This window comes from Salmo salar, chromosome ssa03 (genome assembly GCF_905237065.1).
Source record: "Salmo salar chromosome ssa03, Ssal_v3.1, whole genome shotgun sequence".
Classification (NCBI taxonomy): domain Eukaryota; kingdom Metazoa; phylum Chordata; class Actinopteri; order Salmoniformes; family Salmonidae; genus Salmo; species Salmo salar.
This window is the reverse complement of record NC_059444.1, coordinates 81,914,911-81,934,951: the sequence shown is the minus strand read 5'-3', so window position 1 is coordinate 81,934,951 and position 20,041 is coordinate 81,914,911.

Genomic DNA, 20,041 nt, shown 5'->3' with positions numbered 1-20,041 from the left:
GTTCAATAGAAAAGTAAAATTAGCAAGTGCGCGTCCTCTTCGTCGCCCACCCTCTTCGTCGCGCGCCCACAGACTGATTTCCAACTGTGACTGCCAGTACCAAAACTCTAAATTCTTCCTCGTTTGGGAAGAAACAAGCCTGAAACCTTGAACAAAGACTGTTGACATCTAGTGGAAGCCATAGGAATTGCAATCTGGGAGCTGGAATTGCGTAGGACCAATAGGCAGTTTACTTTGGGCACGTCAGTCAGACAGGAAGTGGAGAAAAATAGACCCTAACCTGAAGAAGTTTTAACTGTGGAGTTCCTTTTGTTTTAACCCTATCCCAACCTTAACCCTAAACTTAACCATTTGGAATTAATGCATAAACTTAACCTTAAAAATCTGACGTTTATAGACAAACGTTGGATTCTGCAGTAAGACTGTGAGAGCTTGTTGTATAAAACACATCTCTGTTATTTTCTGTCCACTGAACATTCACACACACATTACACACACACACACGTGCACACACAAACATACACACATATCAATGCACAAACACTTTGTGGCCCTTAGTCCTCAGGCAAAACATCTATTCATCTATCCACATTGGGTGAAACTAAGCCAGAGGGCAAAATACACAAAACATTTCCTTTGAAGGATTCAGTGTGACATGGCCTCATAAATCGTGTATTAAATGCATTTTATATCTGATGAATGGTAGAAATATAGCTCCATCTCTCATATTTGATATCTCATTGTAGGCTATTACCCTCTCAAAGTTGTCCACTGGCCTCTGGAGGGCAGCACACCGCCGGTCACCCGTGATACAAGTCAGTACTCGACGTTCATCCATTTCTGAGGATGTTGGGAGATGACGTGGACACCAGCCACTAGAGGCAACAGTGAGCTCTGTTACCTTCAAGCATCTGCCGCTGGTTCCAAAGGTTGCATGTTCGAATCCAGGGATAGAAAGTTGTTTTCGATTTTTTTTAAAGAAGCCTATCCCAAACCTTAAACCTTACCTTAATCATTCGGAGTTAATGCCTAACCTTAAGAATACAGAGTTAGTGCCTAGACTTAACGTTGGAACAATAAAGAGAAATAATCAAACACTTCCAAATTTGACTTTTGAGAAACATGGATGAACGTTTAATTCTGACGTGAGACTTTGAGAGCTTTCTGGGTACACTAGCCCCCATAGAGGGTGTCCACTGCCAGAGCTTCACACCCACATCTGAACAACCATCAAAAACAGGTTGTTTACTAATCTGTTAACCAGTCAACATCACTCTTATCACAGGCTTTAGCAATTATCTTTCCAATTTCACACACACACACACACACACACACACACACACACACACTCATTCGTTAAAAATAACTACTCCCCAGTAAGGAACCTTCAGAGCATGGAAGGGAGGTATGTTATTAGAGCTATATAATGAAGATAGTTGACCTCAGCTGAGACACTGTCAATAGTCAATAATGACCCAGCATGCTCTCTGCCTTGACTTGAACCCTGTCCAATCAATGTTTACTGGTCACATTAATGTTGTTTTTTGGTGGTTGCCCATTGGTCATGTTAATGTTGTTTTTTTGGTTGGTCATGTTAATGTTTTTTTTGGTTGTCTATTGGTCAGGTTAACGTTGTTTTGTGATTGTCCATTGGTCATGTTAATGCAATTTTTTGGTTGTCTATTGGTCATGATGAGCAATATGCATCAATACCACAACAGACACTTCAGTACCACTTTATTTGACCAGTTACAGTGTCATAACGTTGTCATATTGTCATAAACATGACATAACAAATTATATAAGATATCCCGACAGTTTATGTCACTGAATGTCAAGTGACAATCAGTAATAAAATGTCAAACAGGACTTCATAACTATCCCAGAAAATGGGGTAAAAAAAGCAATTATGGATTTTCTTTATTGAAAGCATCCCAACATTGCTAGTGTGATATTAATTTATAACCCTCGTCAAAGGTTCCCACCAATGTTAATTAGACTGATTACAGTAATTTGATTTGTGAAATAGTAAACTAATACTGAAAACACCAGGGGGGTGCAGTCCTTGCCTGAGCTGTGGTTGGAAAACAGATTCAATGAATACGACCCAGGTGTCCTCTCCATTTACCATGTGAGGGACTCTGAAACAGGTGGGAGGGAGTGGTAGTTGCTATGGTGATGACTAGGGAACACCCACTGTTGGTGACATCAATAACTCATAACCAGATAATCATCATAGGAAACTCTTATCTCTGGAGGCTTCACGCTTTTCTCAAACAGATACTGTAAACCTGTATATAAAAAAGGGCAAATACAAATAGATCACATAAGAATATAATATTTTATTTTCCTCCACTCTTTCATTTTCTCTCTCTGAGTATGTCGGTATGTGTGTGTGTGTGTGTGTGTGTGTGTGTGTGTGTGTGTGTGTGTGTGTGTGTGTGTGTGTGTGTGTGTGTGTGTGTGTGTGTGTGTGTGTGTGTGTGTGTGTGTGTGCGTGCATGCGTGCGTGCGTAAGTCTTTGTGTGCTTCCACGTGAGCGCGCATCTGTCTGAGTGCAAGAGCTTTCAAAAGTGTGTAAAATATCAAGTCAGTTAAGACAAAAAATGTGTATAGTAAATGAAACAAAATATCTCTGTACTCTAAATTATTAAATAGCTTATTTATGCTCCTTGGTGTAGATGACCAGTCCATATACAGAACATTATTATTAATACATTAGCATATCTGAGATTGTATTTCCCTCTGCTTACAGTATGGCAGTCTACTGATAGCTTTTCCATTGTGTGTTTTCTACATGTCTGGCTCTTTTTAAAATCAGCTGTTCTCGTAGCCTGTTACCAGATCTGTTGGTGCTGTATTGCCAACTCAAACCAATGACCATAGGAGTTGTCAAGACAGCATAAGCAGATCTGGGATCAGGCTACAATTTCTCCATGACAGCACTTCATAAGATGTGAATTGATTGAATGTAATGCATTGATTGTTTTGGCTTGCATAATTAAGGTGCAATATGCGGAAATCGCTCTGCCATTTCCTGGTTGCAAAAATTCTAATAGTTCGCCTAATGTCAGTTTATGTGACAAAACAAGCAGTCATTGTGTAGAGAATCATTGTAGCATCTAAACTGCTGTGAAATATATATTCCATAACCAAAAAATATTGTATTTCTAGCTGTTTGAAGCTGGTGTACAAAACCGAAAGTAAAACAAGCAAAAACGAAACATAAGAATGGGAAGCATAGAAATAGTGCATATAAAACAGATCTACAGCTTCTCAGACTCGCTTTCAATGAGAATGACAGATCTATAACTCAGATTTCTATGTAAATTTGGTCAGGTCACCCAAAAAGTTACATATTGCAGCTTTAACTAACGAATTTAAATGAATATAATGTATGTACAGTATGTATTTGGTCATTTCCTGTGAGAAGGCATGTTGAGAAGGATTATTCCCCTCTGATATTTTATAACTGAGAATAAGATAAAGATACCCTCTAATAATCAAAGATGTCTGTCTGGTCTTGTTTGTCTCTGTCAATTGTTTTTAACACATTCACACATGAAATAACATAACACAGTTGAAGTTGTATTAATTTTCCTAATATATTGTGACACACATGGCATGATTTGATGTGTAAAGTAAAATCCTGATCCTTATTTTTTATTTTATAATGTTCCTAATGATGAATAGAATACGTGTACCAAGTTTCATGGTTGTATCAGAAAGTGCACAAATTCAGTATTTTCTTGGCACTTATCTGCGTATTGTGCAAATCAAAAGGTTTTCAAAGTGTTGTAACACCCAATGAATATCACAATATCACAAAGTACATACCAAAATCCTCAAAGAGTTGTCATATCCTAAATTAATCTGATTGTTCACGGTTCGACCATCACGTGATACTTCAAACAACAAGGAGGTCAACGTTACTCACTGAATGTATCCCCTACTCTCAATACAGTGCACTACTTTTGACGAGGGCCCATAAGGTTCTTGTGAAACGTAGTGCACTATGTAGGGAATTGGGTGCCACTCACCCACTGTCACCACTCACCATGAGAGTTGTGAAAATGTTTTTCCATTGTTACAAAATCATTGCATCATAATGAATTGTAATGCTTTGTACAACCTGTGAGTTGCTATTCACGTCATTAACAAGTACAACGTTCACCGTGGGGGAGAACAACTGCCTTTCACCATCTGCGCCCACTCAGTATTGCCTAGATTTGCATAGTTATAACAAAATACAACTTTTGGGGTTCTCATAAGCTTACAATGTTGTTTTGATTATTGTTTGAACAGTCGCTAAGATTATATGTGACCCTGATTCAGGAAACTAGGCGTATGTGGCGGGTCACTATTTCACAGGAGAGCCATTTGAACATGATTTTTTTTTTATCAAAATGTGTTTTTTTGGCAGAAATGCCTTCTCGAACATGTGAACTTTCATGTGCCTTAATAATAAACTTGTATGCCATCCCTAAATATGAATAACACTTTTCAATTACGAGCCTAGTTGGTTTAGCCAAAGACAAAGTCAGCAACCTTCCCTTTAGCAATTATTGGCTGAGATAATGAGTGGGCTAGACATGGCGAGAGATGAGTTTGCATTGGTCTGTCATACATCACGCTTCTGTTTATTTGAGTTGGTCAGTATGTCTAGGTAATCCTGTCTAAAGCAGCTTTTTTTTAAATGGATTGTGCATTAAAACTGTTGCTTTCCACTTTCTGGAGGACTGAGTTTTGAAATCAGTGGAATTCGAGTTTGATAGCTAAGGAGATGGAGGAAACACCTGTCTCCAGATTACATCTTCAAGCTAAGGGCAACCATGGCATCCGACAGGAGACGTGTCCAACCATGAATGATGTATACGGGTAAGATAGTCTAGCTAGCTGCATTTTCAGATATTACACATTTCTAATTTTGACAAAAAAAGCAATTTGCTTGCTTAGCTATAGCCTAATTTTAGCTAGCTAACATTGAACCTGGTTGGTTAGCTACCTGCAGATTCATGTAGGGTAGTAACGTCATGAGTTGTGATTATGGTTGATTGTTTACCTAGCTAGCTAGCTAACGTTAGCTGGCTGGCTTGCTAGCTAACGTTACGTTTATGACCTTATTATTCGTATCTCAGAGCCATTTGCTTGGCTAGCTGTAGCCTAATGTTAGCTAGCTAACATTGAAACTGGTTGGTTAGCTACCTGCAGATTAATGCAGGGTAGTAACGTCATGAGTTGGAATTATGCTTCATTGTTTACCTAGCTAGCTAGCTACACGTCTAAACTAAATACTCCACTATGCAAGCAACCATTTCAGGTGCTTGCAGAGGCGTCACCAACTCTCTGGATAACATGAAAACTGCCTAACCAACTCTGCTAGGGCGAGTAAAATGGTCAGAGTGGGGTGTTCTGGTCTCGAAGTAGCTAGCAAGCTAGCCAATGTTAGCCAGTTAGCTTGGGTGCTGGACTGCCATTGTGAGGTCAGAACGTTCGGATCAACCCGACTCATTGGCCAGAGCGCCCAGCGCACGCTTTGAACGCGAAACACTCTGAATTTACGAATGGACAATCTGACAGCACAGTTGCAGTCACCAATGCTCCGGATAACATAACAGCCTAACCAGCTCTGCTAGGGCGGGTAATGTTCATTGAGCTGTTCTCTCTCACTTAGATGTCTGGAAGTAGCTAGGAAGTTAGCTTGCGTGCTTGACTAACGTTAGTACATTCAGATCAAACCTTAAAGAGATGGGTGGGGCTAAAGCTTAAGAGGGTATGAACGATGCTGAATGGGTGTAGACAAAGAAGGGCTCTCCAATAGTAGTACAAAACATTTAAAAGCCATTTTCTCAAAAGGGAGTTTACAAGTTGATCAACTTTCAAAGCAAAATTACTTTCCCATTGTTCCTCAAATGTAGTGTGTGATATACCATTTTGTAGCTCTGAACCTCTACTTTTACCCAATGTAAAAAATAAAAAAAATTCAAATGTATCTATGTAAGACCGATTTGAGCCTGTCGGTCAAATTTTTGGTTGTAATAGTTGCAAAAAAACTATTTTGGACACAGCAGATGTTAGCTAGAATGCTAACGCTCATTGACATAGGCTGGTAGCAAAAGCAACACTACTAGGCAGCAGGACATTCATAAAAGCCTTACAATTCAATTATAATCCAAAATTTGTGTGCAATGCACTCCTTTGCAACATGTAAATGGAGGCTTTTTTTGCTGGCGGTCTATGAGAACTCCCCTGTAATACAGTGCATATGGAAAGTATTCAGACCCCTTGACCTTTTCCACATTTTACTACGTTACAGCCTTATTATAAAATTAATACAATTATTTGTTATCCTCATCAATCTACACACAACAATCCATAAGGACAAAGCGAAAACAGGTTTTGAGAAATGTTTGCAAATGTATAAAAAAACAGAAATACCTTATTTACATAAGTATTCAGACCCTTTGCTATGAGACTTGAAATTGAGCTCAGGTGCATGCTGTTTCCATTGATAATCCCTGAGATGTTTCTACAACTTGATTGGAGTCCATCTGTGTTCATTTCAATTGATTGGACATGATCTGGAAAGGCACACCTGTCTATATAAGGTTCCACATTTGATAGTGCATGTCAGAGCAAAAACCAAGCCGTGAGGTCAAAGAATAGTCCGTAGAGCTCCGAGACAGGATTGTGTTGAGGCACAGATCTGGGGAAGGGTACCAAAACATTTCTGCAATATTGATGGTTCCAAAGAACACGATGGCCTCGATCATTCTTAAATGGAAGAAGTTTGGAATCACCAATACTCTTTCTAGAGCTTCCATCAGGACAATGACCCTAAGCACACGGCAAAGACAATGTAGGAGTGGCTTCGGGACAAGTCTCTGAATGTCCTTGAGTGGCCCAGCCAGAGCCCGGACTTGAACCCGATCGAACATCTCTGGAGAGACCTGAAAATAGCTGTGCAGTGACGCTCCACATCCAATCTGACAGATCTTGAGAGTGTATGCAGAGAACAATGGGAGAAACTCCCCAAATACAGGTGTGCCAAGCTTGTAGCATCATACCCAAGAAGACTCAAGGCTGTAATCGCTGCCAAAGGTTCTTCAACTAAGTACTGAGTAAAGGGTCTGAATACTTATGTAAATGTGATATTTAAATACGCATAAATGTCTAAAAACCTGTTTTTGCTTTGTCATTATGGGGTATTGTGTGTAGATTGATGAGGGGAACAAAACATTGAATCCATTTTTGATTAAGGCTGGTAACAAAATGTGGTAACAAAATGTGGAAAAAGTCAAGGGGTCTGAATACTTTCCGAATGCGCTGTATATACATGTAAATGGGAGTAATAGTGACACAATCCATGTCTCAAGGCTTAAAAAATTTTTTTTAAGAAGGTCATACCAAGGATCCTTTTGCTATTAGATTTTTTATTTTAAGACCCCTTGAAGTACAAAAAACTATATATAGAAAAAGTATTTGAAAAAAATATATTTTTGCTTTTAGCCCATACAAAAAATCTAAAGAAGGTTTGTTCTGAAGTGTCTAACCTATATGATGTGGGGGTGCTTTTCTGGTGACACTGTCAGTGATTTATTTAGAATTCAAGGCACAGTTAACCAGCATGGCTACCATAGCATTTTGCAGCAATACACCATCCCATCTGGTTTGCGCTTAGTGGGACTATCTTTTGTTTTTCAACAGGACAATGACCCAACACACCTCCAGGCTGTGTAAGGGCTATTTGACCAAGAAGAAGAGAGATGGAGTGCTGCATCAGGTGACCTGGCCTCCATAATTACCCAACCTCAACCCAATTGAGATTTGGGATGAGTTGGACCGCAGAGTAAAGTAAAAGCAAGTGTTCAGCATATGTGGGAAGTCCTTCAAGACTGTTGGAAAAGCATTCCAGGTGAAGCTGGTTGATAGAATTCCCTAGCGTGTGCAAAGCTGTCATCAAGGCAAAGGGTGGCTACATTGAAGAATCTAAAATCTAAAATACATTTTGATTTGTTTAACACTTTTTTGGTTACTACATGATTCCATGTGTGTTATTTCATAGTGTTTATGTCTTCACTATTATTCTACAATGTAGAAAATAGTAAAAATAAAGAAATACCCTTGAATGATTAGGTGTGTCCAAACTTTTGACTGGTACTGTATACCTCCACAAATTTTTTCAGCTGGTACCGGGGGACCTTCAGTCTTGTGAGGCCTGTGGTCGTCCTAGAGTAAAAAAACAAACATGTACGTGTTCTTGAGTCTCACCTTTACACCGAGTTGTCGTATTAATTCATAGCCCAAACTCTTTGGTCACTACAGACAGAAGTTGGCAGATCGGCTGTACCGACTTCAGACGAGTCCCAATACGCTCGTGTTCGTGAGAGTCTCATCTTTCTATAGAGGGGTCATAATAGTTTGTAGGCCAAACCATTCGGACACTACAGACGATTTTGTGAGAAGACCGATTTTCTGGATGTCTCATGGTCTGACAACACCTCTCTAGCTCTGTCACCTTTCACCGCAGATGCGGAAGTGTTATATAGGCGGATGCAGTGGATTGAGACGCATTCTATGCAAAAAAACATATCTCTAGCTTAAATTGCCAGATTTTTATGGGGATTTTGTATTATGTTAATTAGATTTCCTCCGGGGCACGGACATCAACCTTAAGGGGTTTTAACCTGTCTCCTCCATTTCATCTACACTTTCTGAAGTGGATTTAACAAGTGACATCAACAAAGGATCATAGCTTTCACCTGGATTCACCTGGTCAGTTTAGGTCATGGACAGAGCAGGTGTTCTTATTGTTTTGTATACTCAGTGGAGATAGATACTAATGGTAATAGCAATCAATAGTAAGTAGTGATAGTAATACATCTCTAGAGCCTTCTGATCGAGGGCGGTGCAGTTGCCATACCAGACTGTGATACAACCAGTCAGAATGCTCTCCATGGAGCAGCTGTAAAAGTTCTTAAGGATCTGAGGGGCCATGCCAAATCGTTTCAGCCTCCTGAGGGAGAAGACGCACTGCTGAGCCTTCTTCACGACTGTGCTGGTGTGAGAGGACCATGATAAGTCCCCAGTGATGTGGACACTGAGGAACTTGAAGCTCTTGACCCTCTCCACTGCGGCCCCCTTGATGTATCTGTAGGTGTGCACCCACCCTGTTTCTTGAAGTCCACGATCAGCTCCTTGGTCTTACTGACGTTGTGGGAGAGGTTGTGGTCCTGGCACCACACCTCCAGGTCTCTGACCTCCTCCTTGTCGCCATTGGTGATCAGGTTGACCACCATTGTGTCGTCAGCAAACTTGATGACGGAGTTGCAGTCGTGCGTGGCCACACAGCCATGGGTGAACAGGGAGTTCAGGAGAGGGCTAGGGAATGAGCGAAAGAAAGAGAGACCGAGAGAGAGAGGGAGCGAAAGAGAGCAATAGCACAAGAGAGGGGTGAGGGGGAGAGATAGAGAAACTTGGCTTATAAAACCTCTATCCCCCACTGTCCCAGATGACCTCTATAGCTGAGAATTGACACACACACACCTTTTGAATGAAAGAGTAGAGGCAACTTTACACCTTTACAGATTTGAACAGAGAGGGTTCACCCAACCAGACCCCACACAGAGAGGGCTGTGCTCGCCAATCACTGTCTCTTCCTCAATTACAGAAGACACAACTATCTAATCAATGCCTGTCTCTTAAATAATACTGTTCAGCAGTGGAGGCTGGTGACTTGGACAATTGAGGAGGATGGGAAATCAACGGTATAGACGACAAAGTGTTTCATAAATTGTCAAAGACAAATTCATTTAACCAAAAACATTTAATAAATACATTTAAGGTCAAATATTAAGGGAATGGGAATGAGAGGACTACTTACAGAGTGGAAGGGATCATGGCAGTGATTGAATGAGGGTATTGCGCATGAGTTGAGGTGTTCAGAGGATTGACTTCAGTGCAGGACAGGGGTTGAGGTGTTCAGAGGCTTCAGTGCAGGACAGGCTCACCATGAGGGCAGGACAGGATTTGACTGGGAAGACAAAAAACAACAACACAACACAGTTAGTCATAGGAGCTAAGAACGAGTAAGTCCAAGCAAGGATTAAAATCACATTGATGTAAATGTAACAATAACGAGATTGTGTTTGTGTGTGTGTGATTGACTCTACATACAGTAATGAGTGAAAATTGACATGGGCTACTCACAGTGCTTGCAGAGGAAACATTCAATGTGTCAGTGGATTAGAGGACATATCAGACATGGCTTCAGTTCATGTTCATTTGTTTCTCAAATGATTGCCTCGCCTGGTTCACCAACTACTTCTCTGATAGAGTTCAGTGTGTCAAATCGGAGGACCTGTTGTCCGGGCCTCTGGCAGTCTCTATGGGGGTGCCACAGGGTTCAATTCTTGGGCCTACTCTCTTCTCTGTATACATCAATGATGTCGCTCTTGCTGCTGGTGATTCTCTGATCGAGCTCTACGCAGACGACACCATTCTGTATACTTCTGGCCCTTCTTTGGCCACTGTGTTAACTTCTATGGGCTACGTGGGACGCTAGCGTCCCACCTGCGGGACACAGCCAGTGAAATATCAGGGCGGCAAATTCAAAAACAACAAAATGTCATAATTCAACTTTCTCAAACATACAACTATTTTACACCATTTTAAAGATACACTTCTCCTTGATGTAACCACATTGTCCGATTTCAGAAAGGCTTTACAGCAAAAGCAAAACATTAGATTATCCCAGGAGAGTACCCAGCCCAAAATAATCACAAAGCCATTTTCAAAGCAAGCATATATGTCACAAAAACCCAAACCACAGCTAAATGCAGCACTAACCTTTGATGATCTTCATCAGATGACACTCCTAGGACATTATGTTATACAATACATGCATGTTTTGGTCAATGAAGTTCATATTTATATCAAAAACCAGCTTTTTACATTCGCATGTAATGTTCAGAACTGGCATACCCACCAAAAACTTCCGGTGAATTTACTAAATTACTCATGATAAACGTTGACAAAATACATAACAATTATTTTAAGAATTATAGATACAGAACTCCTTTATGCAAACGCTATGTCAGATTTTAAAATAGCTTTTCGGCTAAAGCACATTTTGCAATATTCTGAGTACATAGCTCAGCCATCACGGCTAATTTGCTAATTTGACACCCACCAAGTTTGGGGCAACCTAAACTCAGAATTACTATTAGAAAAATTTGATTACCTTTGCTGTTTTTCGTCAGAATGCACTCCCAGGACTTCCACTTCAACAACAAATGTTGTTTTGGTTCCAAATAATCCATAGTTATATCCAAATACCTCCGTTTTGTTTGTGCTTTCAGGTCACTATCCAAAGGGTAACGCGCGAGCGCATTTCGTGACAAAACATTTCCAAATATTCCATTACCGTACTTATAAGCATGTCAAACGCTGTTTAAAATCAATTTTGATGCTATTTTTCTCGTAAAATAGCGATAATATTCCAACCGGGGAACGTTGTATTCATTCAAAGAGTGAAAGAAAAAAAATGGTGAGGTCTCGTGAACATGCACTGTCCCCAGGCAGTCCACTTACAAACTCTGCTGCTGTACTTTGCTCAGAGACAGGAGACGCGTCTCTAAAGGCTTTAGAGAGCCAATGGGAGCCTTAGAAAGTGTCACGTAACAGCACAGATGCTGTAATTTCGATAGAGATGCAACAGAAGGACTACAAATTGTCAGACAGGCCACTTCCTGCCTGGAATCTTCTCAGGTTTTTGCCTGCCATATGAGTTCTGTTATACTCACAGACACCATTCAAACAGTTTTAGAAACTTTAGAGTGTTTTCCATCCAAATCTGCATAATTATAGGCATATTCTAGTTTCTGGGCAAGAGTAGTAACCAGATTAAATCGGGTACGTTTTTTATCCGGCCGTGAAAATACTGCCCCCTATCCCAAACAGGTTAACAACCCTCCAGACGAGTTTCAATGCCATACAACTCTACTTCCGTGGCTTCCAACTGCTCTTAAATGCAAGTAAAACTAAATGCATGCTCTTCAACCGATCGCTGCCTGCACCTGCCCGCCCATCCAGTATCACTACTCTGGAAGGTTCTGACTTAGAATATGTGGACAACTACAAATACCTAGGTGTCTGGCTAGACTGTAAACTCTCCTTCCAGACTCACATCAAACATCTCCAATCCAAAGTTAAATCTAGAATTGGCTTCCTATTTCGCAACAAAGCATCCTTCACTCATGCTGCCAAACATAACCTCGTAAAACTGACCATCCTACCGATCCTCGACTTCGGCGATGTCATTTACAAAATAGCCTCCAATACCCTACTCAATAAATTGGATGCAGTCTATCACAGTGCCATCCGTTTTGTCACCAAAGCCCCATATACTACCCACCACTGCGACCTGTATGCTCTCGTTGGCTGGCTCTCGCTTCATACTCGTCACCAAACCCACTGGCTCCAGGTCATCTACAAGACCCTGCTAGGTAAAGTCCCCCCTTGTCCCAGCTCACTGGTCACCATAGCAGCACCCACCTGTAGCATGCGTTCCAGCACGTATATCTCACTGGTCACCCCCAAAGCCAATTCCTCCTTTGGCCGCCTCTCCTTCCAGTTCTCTGCTGCCAATGACTGGAACGAACTACAAAAATCTCTGAAATTGGAAACACTTATCTCCCTCTCTAGCTTTAAGCACCATCTGTCAGAGGAGCTCACAGATTACTGCACCTGTACATAGCCCATCTATAATTAGCCCAAACAACTACCTCTTCCCCTACTGTATTTATTTATTTATTTATATTGCTCCTTTGCACCCCAGTATTTCTACTTTGCACATTCATCCACTGCAAATCTACCATTCCAGTGTTTAAATTGCTATATTGTATTTACTTCGCCACTGTGGCCTTTTTATTGCATTTACCTCCCTTATTCCACCTCATTTGCTCACATTGTATATAGACTTGTTTTTGTACAGTATTATTGACTGTATGTTTGTTTTACTCCATGTGTAACTCTGTGTTGTTGTATGTGTCGAACTGCTTTGATTTATCTTGGCCAGGTCGCAGTTGTAAATGACAACTTGTTCTCAACTTGCCTACCTGGTTAAATAAAGGTGAAATAAAAAATCTAATAAAAAAATGTCAGGAGAGAGTTGACACTGGTAATGGAGTGGAGTGGTGTGGACCTCTTAATCAGGGAACAGGAGGGGATTTAGCTGTGAATACAAATATCAGATACATTCCATTACAGCAGCGCCATCATCGGTTTAGGCAACAAGTTTTTTTTTCTCCATGAAGTTAAACTCAGACATTTCAGGTCAAACACAGACTGTGCATCTCGCCCACTTGACACATCAAAGTAGCCCAAGATTCACGAAACGTCCTGGAAAAAAAACCCCTGATCATCCACATACCTGTTGATAACGGAGAACTGCTAGCGACAGCTGATGTCTGTGGTTTCATCCATTTGCCATGCGAAACAATTTGCTCCGTCAACTTTTCTTTTAATCTAACTTTTAATGGGTGATTAAATGGAAGCTTTCAAATCATTCTGAATTGATTTGACATTCAATAGAAGACAGTAGAAACTTCCACTTGCTCAACAAGCAAAGCATCGTAATGTGCAATTACCTCTGCAAGCTCTTTGTAGTTGCCCTCGTTAGCGGAACTTCCCGCTCATCATGCCCCCTAAAAGCCAACTCTTATATGCCCAAAAAATGCAGAAGTGTCAGTAAGCTGCTTGAGACCATACCTGTTTCTTCTTACCTTCTCGTTGTGTTACTCATTGTGAATATGTCGACCTTCGTCAATTACATGATTGATTCAACTTTTTCCCAGAACCTTGAATCTGTTGTGGGCAATGAAGGGGTTATCAACAAAAAAATTCACTACATTGTCGTTAGCGTTAGCTGTCAATTCTGTCAGAGAGAACTGCACTCTGGTAGAAGCAAGGGTCATCAAAATTGTTAAAAGGTTATCAATACAATTTTAATAAATGCAACATTGGACAATGGAGGAAGATACTCCAAACATTTAGTATTTTTATAATCCGTCAGATATTAAATGAATTATAGCACATAAAACATTTGACTGGCACAGACAATGTTGTTGTCAAGTTTTCTTGCATAATTTAACAATTGTGGCAATAGCAGGATACCCTTGGATTAAAAAACAACACGCTTGTCTCTAGATTAAACATTTCTAAACATACTTTAAATTGTTTGCAAGATCAGACATAATATCACTATAATCCCAGTTTTAACTTCTATGGGCTAGGTGGGACGTTGGCGTCCCACCTGCGGGACACAGCCAGTGAAATATCAGGGCGGAAAATTCAAAAAAAACTAAATGTCATAATTCAACTTTCTCAAACATACAACTATTTTACACCATTTTAAAGATAAACTTCTCGTAAATCTAACCACATTGTCCGATTTCAAAAAGGCTTTACAGTGAAAGCAAAACATTAGATTATGTTAGGAGAGTACATAGACAAAAATAATCACACAGCCATTTTCCAAGCAAGGACATGTGTCAATAAAACCCAAAACACAGCTAAATGAAGCACTAACCTTTGACGATCTTCATCAGATGACACTCCTAGGACATTATGTTACACAATACATGTATGTTTTGTTCGATAAAGTTCATATTTATATCCAAAAACAGCATTTTACATTGGCGCGTGATGTTCAGAAAATGTATTCCCACCAAAACGTCCGGTGAATGTGCACATCAATTTACAAAAATACTCATCATAAACGTTGACAAAATATATAACAATTATTGAAAGAATTATAGTGGTACTACCCCTGGATGCAACCGCTGTGTCAGATTTTAAAAAAGCTTTACCAAAAAAGCAAATTTTTCAATATTCTGAGTACATAGCTCAGCTATCACGGCGAGCTATTCAGACACCCTCCAAGTTCGGGGCAACCTAAACTCTGAATTAGTATTAGAAATATTCTCTTACCTTTGCTGATCTTCGTCAGAATGCACTCCCAGGACTGCTACTTTCTCAATAAATTTTGTTTTTGTTTGAAATAATCCATATTTATGACAAATACCTCCGTTTTGTTTGTGCGTACAGATCACTTATCCAAAGGCATAACGCACGAGCGCAGAACGAGAGACGAAAAGTCAAAATGTTCCATTACCGTACTTAGAAGCATGTCAAACGTTGTTTAAAATCAATCTTTATGGTATTTTTAACGTAAAATTGCGATAATATTCCAACTGGGCAATAGCATATTCATTCAAGAAGAAAAAGAAGGAGGGGCGCGCTCGCAGGACCGAGCATATCCAATCCCTTTGTTGCCAGGCAGACCACTCAGTAACTGAGCTCCTATTATCTGCCCAGTGACAGGAAAATGGTCAAACTGCTTTCTGAAGGCTTTAGACAGCCAATGGAAGCCTTAGGAAGTGCAACGTCCTCCACAGACACTGTTGTTTCGATAGAGAATCAAAAGAAGAACTACAATTCTCAGACTTTCCACTTCATGCTTGGAATTTTCTCAGGTTTTTGCCTGCCATATGAGTTCTGTTATACTCACAGACACCATTCAAACAGTTTTATAAACTTCAGAGTGTTTTCTATCCAAATCTACTAATAATATGCATATTCTAGTTTCTGGGCAAGAGTAGTAACCTGTTTAAATTGGGTACGTTTTTCATCCGGCCGTGAAAATACTGCCCCCTAGCCCAGACAGGTTCATTTTTGGAAGTTGCTTTCATTTCAGCACATCTAATTTGTAAACATTTCAACTGTATTAAATTATAATTTTTTTCAATTCCACAAAAAATTAACACCCATCAAAAAAAGTTATCTTTCTTCTCTTTCTTGTGATGTAAGTGTTGAGACGGTGCGTTAAATCCCTTAAGCTTTAGCATTCTTATTGTTTCAATGGAAAGACAATGTATTCCACTGAGCCCATTTCAGCCATTACCGGGGTGTGTTCGACAGGTCATTACAAACATTTCCGCGCTCATAACGTTAATGGGAAAAAAACAGCAGGCACAAGCAAGAGTAGAATGAAAGCAATCAATCCAGTGAGATTTAAGTGACAAGTGAATTTTGCACCCCTCAAACACAGGAAATAGATGGCTGAAAATGACAGATTCTCAGGTGGGAGGGGCATGTTAGCAAAGCGAATTGAAATAAATTACAGTATGTCGCCACAAAAATAAAGTTTTAAAAACAAGAAAACAATATATAATCTACCTCCTCCATTTCCTGTAGTTTGAATAAACTAATTAGAATTTAACACAATTCTAAAAATGCTCAACTATCGCTGTTCACTATCTCAAACTCAATCTATCCAATAATGTTACCAACTCACCAAGCTTCTAAATCACACATGCATAAAATAAGAGTCATTCTCTGTTCCTTTGATTGGATGAACAACATGTCAGTCCATACTGCAAAAGTTTTGATTGGTCGGAGGACGTCCTCAGGAAGTCTTCATAATTACCATGTAGGTCTATATAAGGGGATGAGGAGCCCGAGCCTCCTAGGGTTTGTATTGAAATCAATATAACCAGAGGAGAACGGAAAATAGCTGTCCTCCCGCTACACCATGTTGCTACCGTAGAGGGTGCTGTTGAGACTACTGTAGACCATTGCAAAAATGTGTTTTAATCAGGTATTTGGTGACATGTGAATATATTTAGTATAGTTTTACCTAAAAATAATAACTTTTTTAAGGGGCCCTCCCCTTCCTCCTCTGAGGTGCCTCCACTGCTGTACAGAGGGCACAGTGCTATAGACAAAAGACATGCAAAAATGTGTTTTAATCACGTATTAGGTGACGTGAATATATTTAGTATAGTTGTATCTGCATCAGAGTGTGCAAAGCTGTAATCAAGGCTAAGGGTGGCAACTTTGAAGAATCTCAAATATAAAATATATTTTGATTTGTTTAACACTTTTTGGGTAATTGCATGTTTCCATATGTGTTATTTCATAGTTTTGATGTCTTCACCATTATTCTACATTGTAGAAAATAGTGAAAATGAACCCCTGGAATGAGTAGGTGTGTCCAAACTTTTGACTGGTACTGTATATATATATATATACACCTCCAGTATCAGCAGTACCAGCACCACGCACTAGGCTTCCAGTGCATCAGCCCAGTCCAACTCGGCCTGTTCCTGCTCCTCGCACTAGCCTTGAGGTGCGTGTCCCCAGTCTGGTACCTCCACTACCAGCCCCACGCATTAGGCTTCCAGTGCGTCAGCCCAGACCTCATCCAGAACTTCCGGCGACAGTGCCTCGTCCAGAACTTCTGGCGACAGTGCCTCGTCCAGAACTTCCGGCGACAGTGCCTCGTCCAGAACTTCCGGCAACAGTGCCTCGTCCAGAGTGTCCGGCAACAGTGCCTCGTCCAGACTGTCCGGAACCAGGGGAGACGGCCCACTGTCCGGAACCAGGGGAGACGGCCCACTGTCCGGAGCTCCCAGAGTCGCCCTACGGTCCGGAGCTCCCAGAGTCGCCCTACGGTCCGGAGCTCTCAGAGTCGCCCTACGGTCCGGAGCTCTCAGAGTCGCCCTACGGTCCGGAGCTCCCAGAGTCGCCCTACGGTCCGGAGCTTCCAGAATACAGTCCAGGGTCTTCAGTGACTGGCCTCAGGCAGAGGTATGCAGTGGGGGTGGTTTGGTCCGGTAGGGTATTAAGGCCTGGGTTTATTACTCTATGTTCTATGTTAGTATTTTTCTATGTTCTATCTAGTCTATTGTATTTCTATGTTTAGTTAATTGGGGTTGGACCTTCAATTGGAGGCAGCTGGTTATTGTTGCCTCTGATTGAGGGTCCTATAATTAGGAGTTTGTTTTTCATGGGGTTTTGTGGGAGATTGTGCTGTGTATAGCTTTGTGCCTTACTGGCCTGTTATTCGTCGTTGTGTTTTGTATACGTGTTTGTTTTGGTTTCCCTTCTTTGTCTGTAATAAAGAAGATGAGTGTACATATACCCGCTGCGTTTTGGTCTTCACCCTACGACACCTGTGACTATATATATATATATATATATATATATATATATATATATATATATATATATATATATATATATTCCTTTATTATTTCTCCTTAACCCTACCACCCCTCCCTTAATTGGAGTAAACTAAAGGACAATAACACTTAGGCTTCTACTTCCAGCTTATACATACTATGTATATTTTATGGACACAGTATATTTTAAATTAGTTATCTTGTTGTTTTTAGTCCCACCGTTCAGCTCCCATCTATCTCTTAACAACATCCATATTGGATTTCTATTTGCCATATATTTTTCAACTGTGCTGTGATGTTTCACAAAAGTTCTGAACCTTTCTATTCTCATAGTTTATACAGATTGTAAATTAAAGATAAACATTTTTGCTAAAACTATTATTATATTATTGATCGATAGAATATGACTCTTCAAATCACCCAGTAGTGCTCTTTGCAAAGTTGGCTCCAGGTAAATGTTGCAATTCTTCAGCTATTCCTGAAGATGCGACCAAAAACAAGCTACATATGGACAGTAACAAAACAAATGATCTAATAATTCTCTTCACAGCAAAATCTGCAGAGCTGGGAGGGTTGTAAATTGTAATGTTAATTCATTATCTACCTAGCAACTCATTTGTTGCTAATAATTGTTTGAGCAAGAACAGGAAGTAGTTAAGTCATGGTTGTAACTGTGGTCAGTTCATCATTAAATCTGCCCAAGAGTAATTGCTCTCCATTGATGTGTTTGTCTACATAGAGAGTCATGCATCCATCATCTACAGGTTACTCAAACTACACCACTTAATGGACAGGATAATCTTCATCAGAACATTTTTGGACTGGCGAAATTCCCCTTGCATGTCATGATTTCAGCACACTGTAGAAAAACAAAAACAACTATTTCTGATTGGACAAATTCAGGTGTCCCTCCCTGTTTCGTCCCGTTTTCTTCTGTTTGGTTCCTTACTGTGAATACACTCCAGCATTCAACTTGAAGACATATCCCAGAAGCTTCTGCTATCATCTTTTAAGAGAAACTGAGGACATAAACTGTATTGTTTGAAATTACTGAAATTTGTATCTGGCAATGTCACACTCCTGTATTGGCCCTACAGGTAACTTAGTGTGGGACACTGGGAGATTGTTCCTGGAACTCCTTTACATGGCTGGAATCTCATTTCAACTTAGATGACAAGTAAATTGATGAAGAGGTGTATTAGACTGCCCTGGGCTCCCATTACTCTCTCTGTGTGTGTGTCTGTGTGTGTGGTGTGTCTGTGTGTTTGCGTGTGTGTGTGTGTGTGTGTGTGTCTCTGATAGATAGGCCACAATATGGCCCTCGATAATTCAATATCCCAGCCTAATATTATTTAAGTGTCCAATATCTCATCATTGTAGGGACCTGTTTGTGGCTGGGTGTTGTGTATTTGATTGTTACTGTAATATATTCCTGTGGGGTGTGTGTGTGTGTGTGTGTGTGTGTGTGTGTGTGTGTGTGTGTGTGTGTGTGTGTGTGTGTGTGTGTGTGTGTGTGTGTGTGTGTGTGTGTGTGTGTGTGTGTGTGTGTGAGCGAGAGAGAGAGAGCAAAAGAGAGAGAGAGAAAGTGTGTGTTAGAAAGCGAGAGAGAAAGATAATAGTTGAGTATTGTCGAGGAGGGTGTGTGTGACTGTGTGTCTAGGAGGGTGTGTGTGTGACTGTGTGTCTAGGAGTGTGTGTGTGTGTGACTGTGTGTCTAGGAGTGTGTGTGTGTGTGTGTGTGTCTAGGAGTGTGTGTGTGTCTAGGAGGGTGTGTGTGACTGTGTCAAGGAGGGTGTGTGTGACTGTGTGTCTAGGAGGGTGTGTGTCTCTCTCAGCTCAGTGGCCAGTCTTTGCCAGTGTGTCACTGCGGTAATAAAGACGGATGGGCCTGTCTGCTGTTGCTGTCATTGGGCTGCAGCTGATCTGTGTGTGGGTGGGTGGGTGGGTGGGTGGGTGGGGGGGGGGTGCGTGCATGTACGCAGATGTGTGTATGTGTGTGATGGAATGAGAGAGAG